Source organism: Peromyscus maniculatus, chromosome 2 (genome assembly GCF_049852395.1).
Source record: "Peromyscus maniculatus bairdii isolate BWxNUB_F1_BW_parent chromosome 2, HU_Pman_BW_mat_3.1, whole genome shotgun sequence".
NCBI classification, from domain to species: domain Eukaryota; kingdom Metazoa; phylum Chordata; class Mammalia; order Rodentia; family Cricetidae; genus Peromyscus; species Peromyscus maniculatus.
This window is the reverse complement of record NC_134853.1, coordinates 51,415,937-51,430,480: the sequence shown is the minus strand read 5'-3', so window position 1 is coordinate 51,430,480 and position 14,544 is coordinate 51,415,937. Positions and strand designations below refer to the sequence as shown.

General features: G+C 39.5%; 1 protein-coding gene across 2 annotated transcripts in view; it reads left to right on the top strand.

The window, feature by feature from the left end:
• The first annotated feature begins 8,496 nt into the window (after positions 1–8,496).
• The window catches only part of Fut9 (fucosyltransferase 9), a 194,476-nt gene continuing 188,428 nt past the window's right edge, over positions 8,497–14,544 (top strand). The window contains exon 1 of one of the 2 annotated variants that reach the window (XM_015997917.3): positions 8,497–9,124. The gene's annotated coding sequence lies outside the window, so the exon portion shown is untranslated. The remainder of the gene's footprint in view (positions 9,125–14,544) is intronic. The other variant, XM_015997916.3, reaches the window with a different exon arrangement.

Sequence of the window (14,544 nt, the reverse complement as noted above, 5' to 3'; positions counted from 1 at the left end):
TATTTGTATGTTAATAAATAAAGTTTGCCTGGAGATCAGAGGTTATAGCAAGCCATAAACAGAAGTCAGGTGGTAGTAGTACATGCCCTTAATCCAATCACATGACAGGCAGAGTCTCTGTGTGGTCAAGGACACAGCCAAGCATGGTGACACACACCTCTAATCCCAGTATCAACCATAGAGATCTGAAGGTCTGTATAGACAGAAGTGATGTGCTGGGCTTAGAGCCAATGAGAAGGCAGAACAGAAGGGCAACGAAAGCACAGTTTAGACAGGAAGAAGCTCTCTCTTGGGAAGCTACAGAGAGGCAGTAAGCTAAGGTTAGTCAATGGCTATTGGCTATTTCTCTTATCTCTTTGGCTATTACCTCTGTATTTGGCTCTGTGTTTCTTATTTAATAAGACTGTTTAGAAATTTATCTACAAGAATGCTGAGAAGGGAGGAGTTTCAAGGAAACACCAGGACTCAGAGGAAGCATCATGGGAAGTACAGAATAAAGATAATATATCCAGAGGACAAAAAGTAAATTGATAGAAATAGGTTCATTTAAGTTATAAGAGCTAGTTAGAAACAAGCCTAAGCTATCAGCCAATCTTTTATAATTAGTAATAAATCTCCTTTTTGTTATTTGTGAGCTGGCAGTCCAAACAAAAACTGATCTACATCTCATATCTAAATTCACTGTAGCAGAGCCTCGTAATCTTTCTTCATTTACCTCTTATGCATCTTAATGACTATAATAAAATTATACTCTACCCTAGACTACTGGCAACAGTCAAGAGGGTGCTTGAGATGACCTACTCTGGTGATCAGATGGCTGAATACCCTAACTATTATCATAGACCCCCTCATCCAGTGACTGATAGAAGCAGATGCAGAGATCCACAGCTGGATCCCAGGCAGAGATCTGAGATTTCAGTGAGAGTGAGGAGGAATTCTTTGAGCAAGAGATAACAAGTCCATGATTGAAAAAGTACAGAGACAACTAGCCAAACTAGTAGAAACACATGAACTATGGACCAATAGCTAAGGAGCCCTTCATGGCCTAGGCCCTCTGGATAATCAAGACAGTTGCTTAGCTTGTACTGTTTAGGGGGCCCCCAGGCAGTGGGGTTGGGACCTGTCCCTAGTGCATGCGCCAGTATTTTGGAGCATAGTGCCTATGGTGAGACACTTTATACAGCCTTGGTGCAGGGGGGAGGGGCTTCAAATGAATGTACCAGGCTCTGCTGACTCCCCAGGTAAGACCTTGCCTTGGAAGAGGTGGGAATGGGGGTGATCTAGGGGGAAGGCTATGGGGTATGTGGAGGAAGGATAGGGGAATCTGTGGTTGGTATATAAATGAATAGAAATGTTCTTAATAAAACATAAAATTAAAGAAAAAATAAAATTATTAAGTATCTATTCTTTAGGTATAAAACATATCATTACTGTCATTATCATATATTTTTTACTGATAAATTATTTTATTGAATCATTGAACAACAACCTTTATAAGGGCAAAGTTAGCACTTTCCATCATTGTAGTACCCTTTAACCTAGTACTTGTCCATGGAGTGTTTATTCAGTATCTGTTCTATAAACACAGCATTGATTTAACTGCACTAAATATTTCCTACCACATGTGCATTAATAGTTCATAGATCAGGCCCTTGAGACCTCCAGTTTCAAAAATATTCAAATACTTTTGTTTTCAACTAAATAAATTCAAAGTAGCAAGCTATTCATAAGGGTTTTTATTTTATTAATCAATTTATTTTTGTTTTTGTTATTGTAATTCATGATATTGTTTGGGCAAGTCCTACCCCCACTTTATTCCCCAGAGTACTCTTGAGCAGGGAGAAGTGAGAAATATTTAGATAGAAATACAGAGGAGAGAGACAGATAGAAACATGGGATAGCCTTGGGAGGGCCTGGGTTAAAACCCACCATCTCCCTCTATCTCTTCTAAATGGCTATTTATAGAAATGCCAAGGGGTAGAGCAAAAGACCTCCCTCTTGCACAACCAAGTGCAGCCCTTTCCAAACACCTGGTAACTATGTATGTGGTCAGTCCATCCCCTTATGCAACCCTGCTGCATCAGGCAAGCTCAGATCTCACTAGGAAAATCCTGTGGACCCCAACAATCTTAATTTTTTTAAAGAGCTCCTCAGGGCCCTCAGATAGTATGAAGTCTGTCTTAAGTCATTCTCCCTGATTATTTATTCCATTACCCATCATGGAGATATGCTTTCCATCAAGCATACTCAGTCTTAGGTTGGATGCTATGAAGAAGAAAGTTGCCTATCTTTGACAATCAGCCTCTGGCAGGAGGGGGTATTGAGCTTAGATTTGGCCCATCTTCATAGCTGCCACACCTCCCAGTACAGAAGTAGAGGATAATAAAGATGGAATCATTTTTGGAATGGGTCTTAAGATGTCTGTAACAGCCTTAGCTGTGCCAAATCCTTTTTAAACTCAATAAACTCTTGATGCAAACTGTATCAAATAAACTACATCAAACTTAAAGATTCCCTTAGCTTCACCAAACCTGGTTCATTAACATCAATATAATTCTAGAATAAATATTACTATACATATTTACAACTCTCTTAACTGAATTATTATCATGAAACATATTTACACTTTTTTCAAGTTTACATTAAACATTTAGACTTACATTCAACATTTACAGTTTTCACAAACTCACATAAAACATATACTTATTCATACTTCTTACAAACATATATTGAAAAGCAAACTATATAACTATTTTATAAACTTATACTCATAAGGAAACTCTCTTAACACAACTTACACTAGGAAAAAAAATCTCTTAGGAGAACTTAGCAAATATCTAGAAGAGATTTCTTAACACTTAGAAGAGATCACTTAACTAACATCTAGAAAAGATTTCTTAACTAACATTTAGAAGAGATTTCTTAACTAAACTATTAACAAGACAGGAAGTATGCAAATTATTTCTAAATTTCAGAGTTTACAGTCAGTTTTGATATCATTTTTAAAGTTCTTGAGAGTTTGAGACAAGAGTCTAATTTGGCAATGGTTCTCTCAACTCTGGGATTTAGTGAATTTCTATTGCTATGGAGTTGTAACACTTGCCACATAGGGGGTGATAACACTCAGAACAACGCCACTCCCACAAAGTACCCTTTCTGCTGGCCCTTCCAGCAGAAGTGTACACAGCATGGATGGTTGCCAGTAGGCAACTGTCCCTTCACCAAACTCATTGCACCACTCCTGAGTGCAACAATTCAGACAAATGTTTCTGTTACAACAGAACTTTTGGTTTGCGCTACCAAAAGCCTCACCTTAGAATGAGGGTAAAATTACCATATGGAGCTGCTGTAAAGCTCTTAGAAAAAAACTCCTTGTTCAGCTATTAGGCACTGTCTCAAAGGAGTCTACATTGATTTGCCAGGAGTCAAAAGCAGTGTGGCCTGAGCTCCATTTGTTTTCAGCTTTTCATTGGAGCTGATATTCCTCTGTTTTACACTCATCACCAAACTCTCACACAATTTTACCCTTTTTTAAGTTTTTAAAGCTGCTTTTTAAAAGTTTACCATGAACATTTATTAATGATATCAATGTTTCTTTCTTGAATCTTAAGCCCAACTCAATCTCATAAGTTTTTTTTTTTTTTCCATACCTGAAGCCATCTCCCAGTATAAGGTCTATTCTCCCTTGTTTTCTAAAGGCTTTTAGAGTAACTTGTTGATAAACAGTATTAGTGTTTCCACTATCTCCTGAGAGGCAAGCTGTTTGTCTGTTCTTAGTCTTTGGGAAATAAAGTTAAGCTTTCTAGCGTTGCTTAGAAAAGAAACTTCACTTTAAGCTTAAAAAGCAGTTTTGTGGAGCAGTACTGCCATTTTGATCTGAAAAACTATGTTTCCCATAGTGCCTTTCTCTATGTTGTCTCTCTGTTATGAATGACCTTACGGACTATGTTTCCCATGCTGCCTTTTGAGTACACCACCACTTCTGTTCCCTTAGCACGGCTAAAGTCAAGTTTCTGCTTTTAGATCAAGGGGTTTCTGAGTCAAGCTTTTGCTCTTTTACCACGGGAGATTGGGAGATTTCTGTTCTCCCTGAGCTGGCATTGATAGGTGGTTTTGTTTTTGTTTTTGTTTTTTTCGTTCTTTTTTTTCCCCCTGATATTGTCCCCATAGCAGGTCACTCCTGTCTGTGTGCACTCAGACTGGTGTTTTAGTACCAGAGGCAAAAAACCTTCAGGGCTTGCTTGCTCCTCCACCTTACTGAGTCAGTAAAGGAAAATGAAACTAAAGGTTTTTCAGAGATATTTTCTCCCAGATAATTCTTAGTTTTGCCATGGCTTATCTCCTCCCTCAGACACACAGCCCCTGACGCAGTGGTAGCAGCAGCCACAGCCAAGGCTCAGTTTTATTGCTTCCTCCGCACCAGCAGCTCCTCCTTGGACGAATCTGCCTAACCAGACAGCAGAGCGCTCTGCAGCTCTCTGCCTGCACTTGCCTCAGCGTCTATGGCTAGGTGCTAGCTGCAGAGGAATTTCTGACTGCTATTTTTACAGGCTTGAAGGAAAGACTAGGAGAAAGGTTTTGCCCTGTTCCAAGAGGTGTGGGTTTGTTTTCTTCTTAGAGCGAACCACAGGTGATTTTCCCATAGATGTTATTTCCAAGTGAAATAAATTTTGCCCTTAGAGAAAATCTGAGAAGCGAAGACCTGAAAAGCTTTTTAGTTTTTCAGAGAGAAATTGCTAAGGTTTTCCAAGAAAGCTTTCAGTTTTTGAGAGAGACTACCAAGTTTTTCCCAAGACTTCTCTTCTCTAAACTTCTGACTTCATAGTCAAAAGGTAACAGACCCTGTTTGAATGGTGTTGTACATGTTTTCTCAGGCACTGCTGGCAGAACAGAGGGTGTTGCCTCTCCCATGTCCACCTCAGGGAAAATTCTTTCCTCTGCTGCTTGGGACTGTTCACAGGCCAAAAGCTTACATAGGACTCTTTTTCTCCTAATTTTTTCTCCTCTTTGATAGATTTCCCCCAGGATTTTGCGCTCACAATCCCATAGTTGGAAGTCAAGGACATAGTTCCTCTGTCTTGTTGCTTATCTTATCCTATGCTTTTTTTTCTTATGCTATATTCCTGCATTCTACTTTATATATTTTTCTTTTTATCCTATGTTTTCTTTACACTATATCCCTACCCTATCTTACATTTTGTCCTTAATTTTTATAGATAAAATAAGAAAGACACCTTGATAGGGACATATATCTATGCTGCAGCCTCACATTCCAACTTTGGCACTTTGCTGCCTAACCCTCACTCCTGAGAATAAAAACCCCTGCCTTATTTTTCACTACAAAACTGGACATGTCCAACTGCTTCTCACAGGGTCAACTCCCCATGCTTTTGTCAAATCCCTAGGTCGCTGTTTCTGGAGCCATCTGTGGGAGACCTGCTCCCACTTTTCCCCCCAGAGTACTCTTGAACAAGGAGAAGTGAGAAATATTTAGATAGGAATATAGAGGAGAAAGACAGATAGAAACATAGGATAGCCTCGGGAGGGCCCCAATAATCCCCTTCTGTCTCTTCTAAAGGGCTATTTGTAGAAATGTCAAGGGTTGGAACAAAAGACCTCTCCCCTGCACAGCCAAGTGCAGCCCTTTCCAAACATCTGGTAACCGTGCACATGGTCAATCCATCCCCTTATGCAGCCCTGCTGTGTAAAGCAAGCTCAAATCGCACTAGAAAACCTCTGTGGACCCCAACAATAGTTATACAGCAATAGAGATGCAAAGGAGAAAGGAGAAAGAAAGAATGCTATGGTAGAGCTGAACATTTTCATTCATCCAAAATTGAAATCAAAATCGAAGTCCACAGGCAGGAAAATCAGAATGCCCTTTCATATTTTTATCTCTCTCTTCTTCTTGTCTCTAGTGGGTCACATGGCTATGGAAGAAAGCTGAGGTGAAATTGTAAATGTGTTTTGCTGTATTCTCTTTGCTTGGATTTAAGGAATTTTAGCTTTCATTCTTTTCCATTTCACAACAGTAAAAGCAGCCTACAGAAGTATTGTTATTGCCAAGTGATGAACCAAATATGAGGAGATGACACTAAGACTTCTCAAATTGAGGTATGATAAAGATGTCCCATTATGACTGATCCAGGGTTTGAAAAGACCTGGGAGAAACAACATCTTTAGGACATGACAGGATCACTACATTCATGAACTCATAGTAGCTGAGGCTGCTTACAGAAGACCTCTTAGTACTGTAGTGTTCCCAGTCAAGCCAAGCACAAGAGCTTCCAATACCACCTACTGAGCAGCTGACAGTCAATGGCTGCTGAGAGCAAGACAGTCTGTTTCTTTTAGTGGGGTGTCCCCTGGGAGGCCAACTGTACTCTAGTGGATGGCCTCAAACCCACGAGTGCAAACCTGACTTGGTGGGCTATTATATTAGTTACTTTTCTATTGCTGTGATAAAACACCATAACCCAGGCAACTTATAAAGGAAGTATTTAATTGGGATAGTGGCTCCAAAGGATAAAAGTCTGTGATGGTGAAGCCGAATCATGATGGTAGGAACCTCTGAGAGCCCACATCTCAAACTACAAGCAAGAAGCAGAGAGCACCCTAGGGATAACAGGAGGTTTTTGAAACCTCAAGCTTACCCCCAGTGGCATGCCTCATCTAACAAGGTGTGTTAATCCTTAACTAATCCCTAATCTTTTCTTAACAGTTCTAAGAACTATGGAGCAATTATTCAAATATATCAGCCTATAGAGGCCACAATTGTTCAAACTACTACAGTTAGGAAAAACAAAGTCAGAGCATATGAAATTGAGGTGGGGATAGGGATGGATCAAGAAAGGAGTGAAGGGTATGGGCAGTGGTTAATATCAAAATACAATGAATGTGTGTGTGAACTTCTCAGTTATATTAAGTTACATAAAACGTTATATTAAATATGAAAACATGAGTGATATCCTAACCACATATGAGAAAATCTGTATCTTGGCTAGTTCTCAATAACCATTCGCAAACTTTTACCGTTCACTTGTGATAAAGACAAGAGTGCTGAGTGGGGCATTAGTCTTCATCAGTCTTTTTCTTTCCATGTTCTCTAAGCGATTAACAGTAGGCAGATTCATCTGGTGCACTGCTGCATATGCCCCTTGGAGCTGGGGTGTATGGTCTCTTGGCCCTTATTGAATAGATCCTTCTCTTACTCATCATTAGGTAGATGTGAAATCAAATATTTTCATTAGCATGCATGCTCAACAGGAAAGAGTCTAACAAGTCAGGGACACTATCAAATATTAATTTTCACTAAAATTTTACTTTTACTTTTGTTCATGTAAAAAGATACAGGAAGAGATAGAAGGTTTTCATTAATATTTAGTCCTGGCTTGTTGTAATAAAAATGTTTTCACACTGCATTTACATCTGAGAGCGCATTTATTTTAATATGAGTACATTTGTTATATAAGACATAATTATGTAAATTAAAATGTCTAAATTATTCTAGAGACTAAATTCCTTTAGCAGAGGAAAGATTACTACATGTCAAAAAGCAGCATGTATGCACATGAGTGGGTACACACACACACACACACACCATAACTTCCTTGCCTCCACTTCTCTGTCAAGGAGTACAGAGGCACTCCCTGTATTATTTGAGGAGAGCTTTATTACACTCCACTTTCCACCTGTATCCACATCATCCACTTGCTCCCTGCCTGCTGCCTATCCCCATTTAATGAAGATTGCGAAAATCAAGGTTCACAGGAATCAGTCAATAATACTCTGGTTGTCTTTGTATTTACTAAATGTGTGACTTTATTTCCCAGTTCTTGGAGTGTAGGAGGAGGCACTAAAGATAGTTTCTATATGTATTTGAATCATTGCAGTTTAAGAATAAATAGCCAGGATTGATTTGCAGCCTGACACAGTAAACAAACCTATCCTAGTAAAATGGGAGAAGGGGTAATGAAGGCTGAGCCCTTTTTTGCTATCTATCTATCTATCCATCATCTATCTACCTATCTATCTATCTATCTATCTATCTATCTATCTATCTATCTATCATTTGTCTACCTACCTACTTACTTACCTATTCATTTTTTAATGTTGGCTAAAGAGGAAAACCTATACTAACTGCAGCCCTGCCCTTCACACTTACGACCTTCTTAAATCACTAAGATAATCTGGTACAAATATTGTTGTTTTTATCATCCTTTTTTAGCTGGTCAACACCAGGGGAGAACAAACACCTCAATCCAGGCAGCAGATTTCAAGGGACACGAGAAGGTTGCCGGTCCTGAGCTCCCTGTTGTTGCCTTCTGGCTGGACAATCGGTGCCAAATAGCGCCCAGGGAAACAAACAGCAATAGAGAACTCCATAGATGCGGTTGATGCACGTACAGAATCACAGTTTGACCGAAAAGGAGAGTGGAGGAAGGTGACAGGCTGAGAGTGGGCATCTGGGAGCCTCAGCAAAGGAACCAGCGGCTGTGTGTGCACGCACAGGTGCCACAGGCCTGGCGCCTAGAGCTCTGTCTTTGCAGCCTCCCAGCTCAGCACAAGCGGCAGCTTGCTGAAACTGCAGCCTCGGCAGAGCGTGGGTATTCCCAGCCACCTCCACCCGAGGAAGAGGCAAAGGAAAGGGCGCGAAGGGGGAAGCATGGCGTGGCAGGGGTTTGGGGCAAGACCCACAGCCTCATCTCGGAGCTCCTCTAGTGAGAACCTGTACTCAGCGTCTGTGCTCCTCCCTTCTCTTCCCAACTCTCGGTGATCATCTCCATCTCCCCTCGCGCATCCCTTCCCCCCCTCCTGCCTTTCTTTGCTCTCCCTCCTTGCCGCGTGCCTGCTCCCCTCCCCCTCGCCTGGCTGCTCTGGGCAGCAGCAGCCTCAGCAGCCCCGGAGATGGGCAGAGAGCGCGCGGGGCGCTGCAGCTCTGGAGCAGCGGCTCTCCCCGCCCCCGGTGCCCTGCGCCCCTGCTGCCGCTCTCGCCGCCTGGCTGTCCCCCGACTCCAGCTCTGCTTCTAGGACAGCGCCGCCACCGCCACAAGCCCTGGTCCCGCCTGCGCTGCGCTACCCTCACGCGCCCTGGATGGCGCTTTCCCTGGTTGGGATGGAATTGGTGAGTACCAGGGAGTCCAGGGTATCAGGCACAGGGCTGAGCTCCCACAAAACATCCTTAGACGCGAGTGGCACCCCAACCACCTGCTGGGAGTCCTCTTGGCACAGGATCTCCAGCAGGTCTCCGGGGACGTTTGGTTTCAACTCCATCAGCCGGGAACCTGAACCTTTTCTCTTCCAGAGATAGCTGATTGTAGATCTTAGTCCCTCATCACCCTTCGGCCCTCTGGCTGCTACCCTTACTCCCGCTGACCACAGCCCCTGCCTGGCCTCACTTCAAACAGGGTCGTTGCTGCCCTCCTCGTCCCCATGTCTTTCTGAATTCCCTCTTCTGCCGCGCGCTGTCGCGCGGACCCAGCTTTCTCCACGAAGTCCTCCCATGACCCGCCTCCCCTCAAAGCCTGACCACAGAGCTATCGGTCCTGCCGTCCCGTTCCTTCTCAGAGTGGGTAGTCTTAGTGAATTCTGACCTCATTCTCTCCATATGTTGCTGCCTCCCAGCTTTTCTGACACTCACCTCAAGACTGACACTGACACGGGGTGATCCTCCCTTCCTAGTGTTTGTGTCTCTGTACCTGGACTGTTCAGGGGATGATCAAGCATGAAAAGGGAAGGACAAAACCAGCAAACCTTGTGGGACTAAACTTTTGTCACTGTTTCAAAGTGCATAACTATTTATTTACCTTGTTTAGATTCCTTCTTGTCTGCAGGCTTGTTGGCTGGGTACAGGAAAGGCACCTTATTTTACCTGTTTTTCCAGAATCGGTCTTTCTTTCAAGTAGGTCTAGGGCAGAACAACCACCTAGCCCAGTTGTGAATCGCCCTCAGCCACGCCACCAAAAGCCCATCAACTCTTGAGGTTAAGCAGATTTTTCTTGAACCTTTGAAATCTTTTTCTGAAATTTCAATAAGCCAAAGCCCTATTTCTTTTTGCGTTTAGTGCCTAAGAGGGGAACGTTGTGCAGACGACCTCTACATCATGCTCTTGAGGTGTGGTGTAGTCTTTTGCCAACCCTATGGGATTTCTGTATGAGCTTCCTGAGTACAGCAGCCTTTCTTGCTGAAACCAGGTTCCTTGTGTCTGTGGTTGGCTTGACGGAGAATAGGCATTGTGTTCAGTGAATGAATCTGACTAAGAGGATAAAGGAAGGAGGGAGATAATTTAAACACTGCAACTTGTATCAAGATTTCTGTGTACTTATTATCTTAGAATAAGGCTCCACACAACTTATGATTTACATTTTAACAACTTGTAAAATATTAATTTTGAGGTGGCATTTTACTGCACAGAACTCCTGAACATAGGGTTAATGTTGTAATGTACAGTTAGGAGTATTCAAAGAAATGGAAGAAACTTTGAAAGGTACCCTATTTAAGCATGGGTTGTGTAAATACAAGTTTCTTGGTATTTCTATAAGCAGTTTCAGGGGGAAAAGACTTGAGTTGCCATCCTCACCTGTACAACTGATGGAGAGGATGTGTTCTATCTTCTTCTTGAAGAGGGAATTCTCAATTTACAAAAAAACAGAAGGGAAAGTCAATCAATTGTATGAGGAGTTTGTTTAGCAAGGATTTCCTTTAAAAAAAAATCCCACCTTTTGCATTATCAAGCATTTTACTTCATTTTGTTTTCTTTGTAGTTCCCTGCCTTGTGTGGTCTGGGTAGGAGCACAGTGACCAGCGGTATCAGTAAATGTGTTCAGCTATATCAAAATTTCCGGGGGCCATGAGTACTAACTTTACTCTTGGTTTTCTAAATATGGAAATTTTCTTAATTACATGTAGTGTTGAACTAAGAAGAACACTCAAAACCATGTATTTAAGTTTACAATTGCTGCAGATGTTCATGTATAGTATGTTGTGTGAACAATAAGTGAGTTAGACGCTGAATCAAAGGATCTCTTAATTTTCCCTCCAGAGATATTTACCTTTTGTGTAGTAATGGGGTAATTTATATGTATAGTATATCCCAAAATAAAGAGTCTTCACTAAAAACATAGATCACGACTGGACAAAGTAAAGGAAGGAGTAATGCTGACTGCTCGCTTTTTGTGATAAGCATAAGTTCAATTCAATGTATTCTAACATAATTCTAATTTCTGTCACAATATTAAAATTGTCTCAGAATTATCTATGAACATGCAAATTAATGTGTCATAAAGTATAGCAAAGATTTCTAAGAATTCTTTTATTTTACTCATTTTTATTTTTCAAAAATTCTTATAAAGAATTCAAGAACCTCCTGGATCTAAAGTTTCTGTAGTTACTAAGACTATGCAAAACAATCAAATAGAACAGGTAAAGAGACAGGTGCACTGATATGGGACTGGTACATTGTTGAGTATGTAATGTTCTTAATTATGTACCATCAAGAGGACAGGTCTAAAGGAAATATTTGCCTTGCAAAAACATATTAACACTTGTGTGAATGACATAGGTATTTCATCAACAAGTTGTCAATAGTAGAATGTTCCATGTGCATTATTTTACTGAGGGTACAAGGTAAAAAGAGAAAAAGGCTGAGGAAAAGGAAGCATGGAGGGAAAATAAACTGGGATAGTGGCTTGAAACCATTATTAAATGAGGAAAACAGAATACAGTTCCTATTATGTGGTGCTTTAGCTAGCAGCAGTTTTCCAACTTGATTTTTTAGAAGCCTCTTAATTTCAGGAATAAAAAATGCAACATTTTTTTTCTTTTTAATGAAGTGATTATTTAATTTCTTTCTCTAAAATTTGAGGGTCAAAGGCAAATTCAGGTAAACTATCTAATTGAACTAAATTCTAGACAAATTTTAAACCAAAACTTAGGACAATCAATATATAAACTAATACCTAAGTTTACAATATCTTGTGCTGGTTTACAATGTTGATGGATGTCTCTTTTAATTTTATTTATATTTGCACTTTATTTAAACACACAGTAGTCTATATATTATAACATACAAATTTTAAGAGTTCAAAAAGCAACCAATATGATGAATAATAAATGCATTCATAATAGTTTTTGTTTCTAGCCTAAGTCTATACAGTAATATTTAACAGCAAACCTTCTCAGGGAACAAAATAGAGATAACTTCAAAACTAGTATAGTGATTCCTCCAAAGTTTCACAGTTTTCTAAGATGCATGATTAAGATACTTATGTTAATAAGCATTTCCTTTGATGTCTTGCCACGTGTCAATTATCCCAGTATTTGGGAGGCTGAGGCAGGAAGGTCATGAGTTCAAGGTCAACTTGGTCTCACTCAAAACAACTAAACAAAGGCATGCACCAACAAAAGACATATACATTCTTTGCTGTGACTTGAGTGTGCTTGAAATATATCTTGATTCATTTAATTGCAAATGAAATGACTGGTAGAATTTAGATGTTGATTAGAGGATTTGAAGGACATTCCATTGCCATTGTTTTAATTGTGATTTATCTAAGGCTTGAAGTAATAGATTCAGAATTCGAATCTAAGTCTCCTCTCTCCACATAGTGTCTATCTTTCGATGGTATTAGAACAAGCCCCTCATTTGTAAGGCAGGGTTATTCAGTTTCAGCATTAAAGCAAATAGGAAGCTAAACACAACGAAAGGTCCTTTCTGCTTCAGAGTCCACCACAATGCTTAACCTTTAGTGATCAGAGTCCACCTTGGCGATTAATCTTTAATCACCACAGTTGATGACAACCATGCCTCCTGACATGTTTTTGTCACTTTATTGTTAATCCTTGGTCAACATTTTAAAATTATACAGCAACCGGGCTACCCAAATATTTCATTTAATTTTTCATTTTTTTCATCAATTATGCACTTACACAGTGTAAGTTTATCTTATAGTAGTAATATACCACAGGCATTTTCCATTTTACTTTTTAGAAACAGTTGTTTGGAAGATGTTCCGAAAACAGACACTAGCTTCTTTAAGTGAGGAACAGAACTGAATTTGTAGTTTCATCTGTGTGTTTACTTAATTTTTATTTCACCACAAAGAAAGTTTACACATCTGTGTGCTTATTTTTCACTTTGATGTTTGTGTCCCATAGACTAAATAGCTTGGGTAGTTAGGGAAGAAAAATCTGTTTCACAAAGTTCAAAACCAGTTCTGATAATCCTGGCCTCTGTAAATTTCTCTTCATTGACAGGGGACAGCGGGAAAGTGAAAGAATATGTCAATAAGGTGCTATCCCTATTACTGGCTAAATAATAAATTGTCAGATACATTCTCTCTTGGACATGGTGGATCATCATTGTCATCTTTGCAAAGAAAAAGAATGAATATGTAGATAACTCAGTAATCACATGGAACAATATTGTAATGTCTGAATGTGGCTGGATTGGAGGTAGTTAGCAGAATCAGCATGCTGGATTGTTTGGTGGCTTGCTCAACAGATGAGGAACCAGGCTTGAAGGGTCCCTTGTTAAAGGAATTTGTCTTTGAGCCCTTTAGAAGGCACATTTGCCTAACAGAAGAATTGCATTTCTAAGGTTTTCATGACCTAATTTCTTTGCAGTGCAATTCATCCTTCATTAACTGAGATCTTACTATACTGTAAGATCAGATGTGATGAATACAAACAGATGAAAGAATATGACATAGGCTCTGACTTCAGACATATTACAGCTTAGCTCGAGAGGCAGCTTATAAATAAGAAAGATTGATGAAATACTGACTGCCCTTAAAGTAAGGCAGCCCTATCTTCTTGGAAGAGATGATCCAAGAAAAAACACACAACTTTAAAAGAACACAACTTGAGCAAGTCTTCATTGCATTTAATTTAGGGCGAAGATATGTCATTATTAAGGCTTGATATGACATTAATACATTTCCTTGAAAGCGTATGACTTTGTTGCTGCCTATACTTAAATATAATGTCAAAAAAGTTCTGACAATGCAGACATTTATTATGTTATTTTAAACAAATATATCTGCATATTTATAATCCTTACAAATAAACACATTTTGTAATTAGGTCACAAGGTAAATTTCCAAGGGAAATGTAACTAATTTGTATACTTTCATTAGTGATTAGAATTGCCTACTTTGTCTTTTTAGCAAGCATTCACAAGAAAGTGAGTAAATACAGGACAAGAAGCTATAAATAATTCCTATATTACATCTTCAATATTTACAAGTCTACAAATTATTTTAATAAAGCATATTTAAACTTAAGTAATTAAATCTCTATCTTATTTGATAAGGAACATTTATTGAATGGTAACAATTGAATGTTAGAAAAACAGATAAAACTTAGTTGGAATGTTAAAATGTATTTTTGGGAAATAGTTTGGAGAGATTTATAATGTTGACCATAGACTGAAGGATTCTTTTCATAGTCATCAAAATTTATATAATTGTAGCTATAGCAAAGTAATAGTTTACAATAGAATCTTAGGTTACTTGAATAGTTTTGCATGAAAAAAACTATTTTATG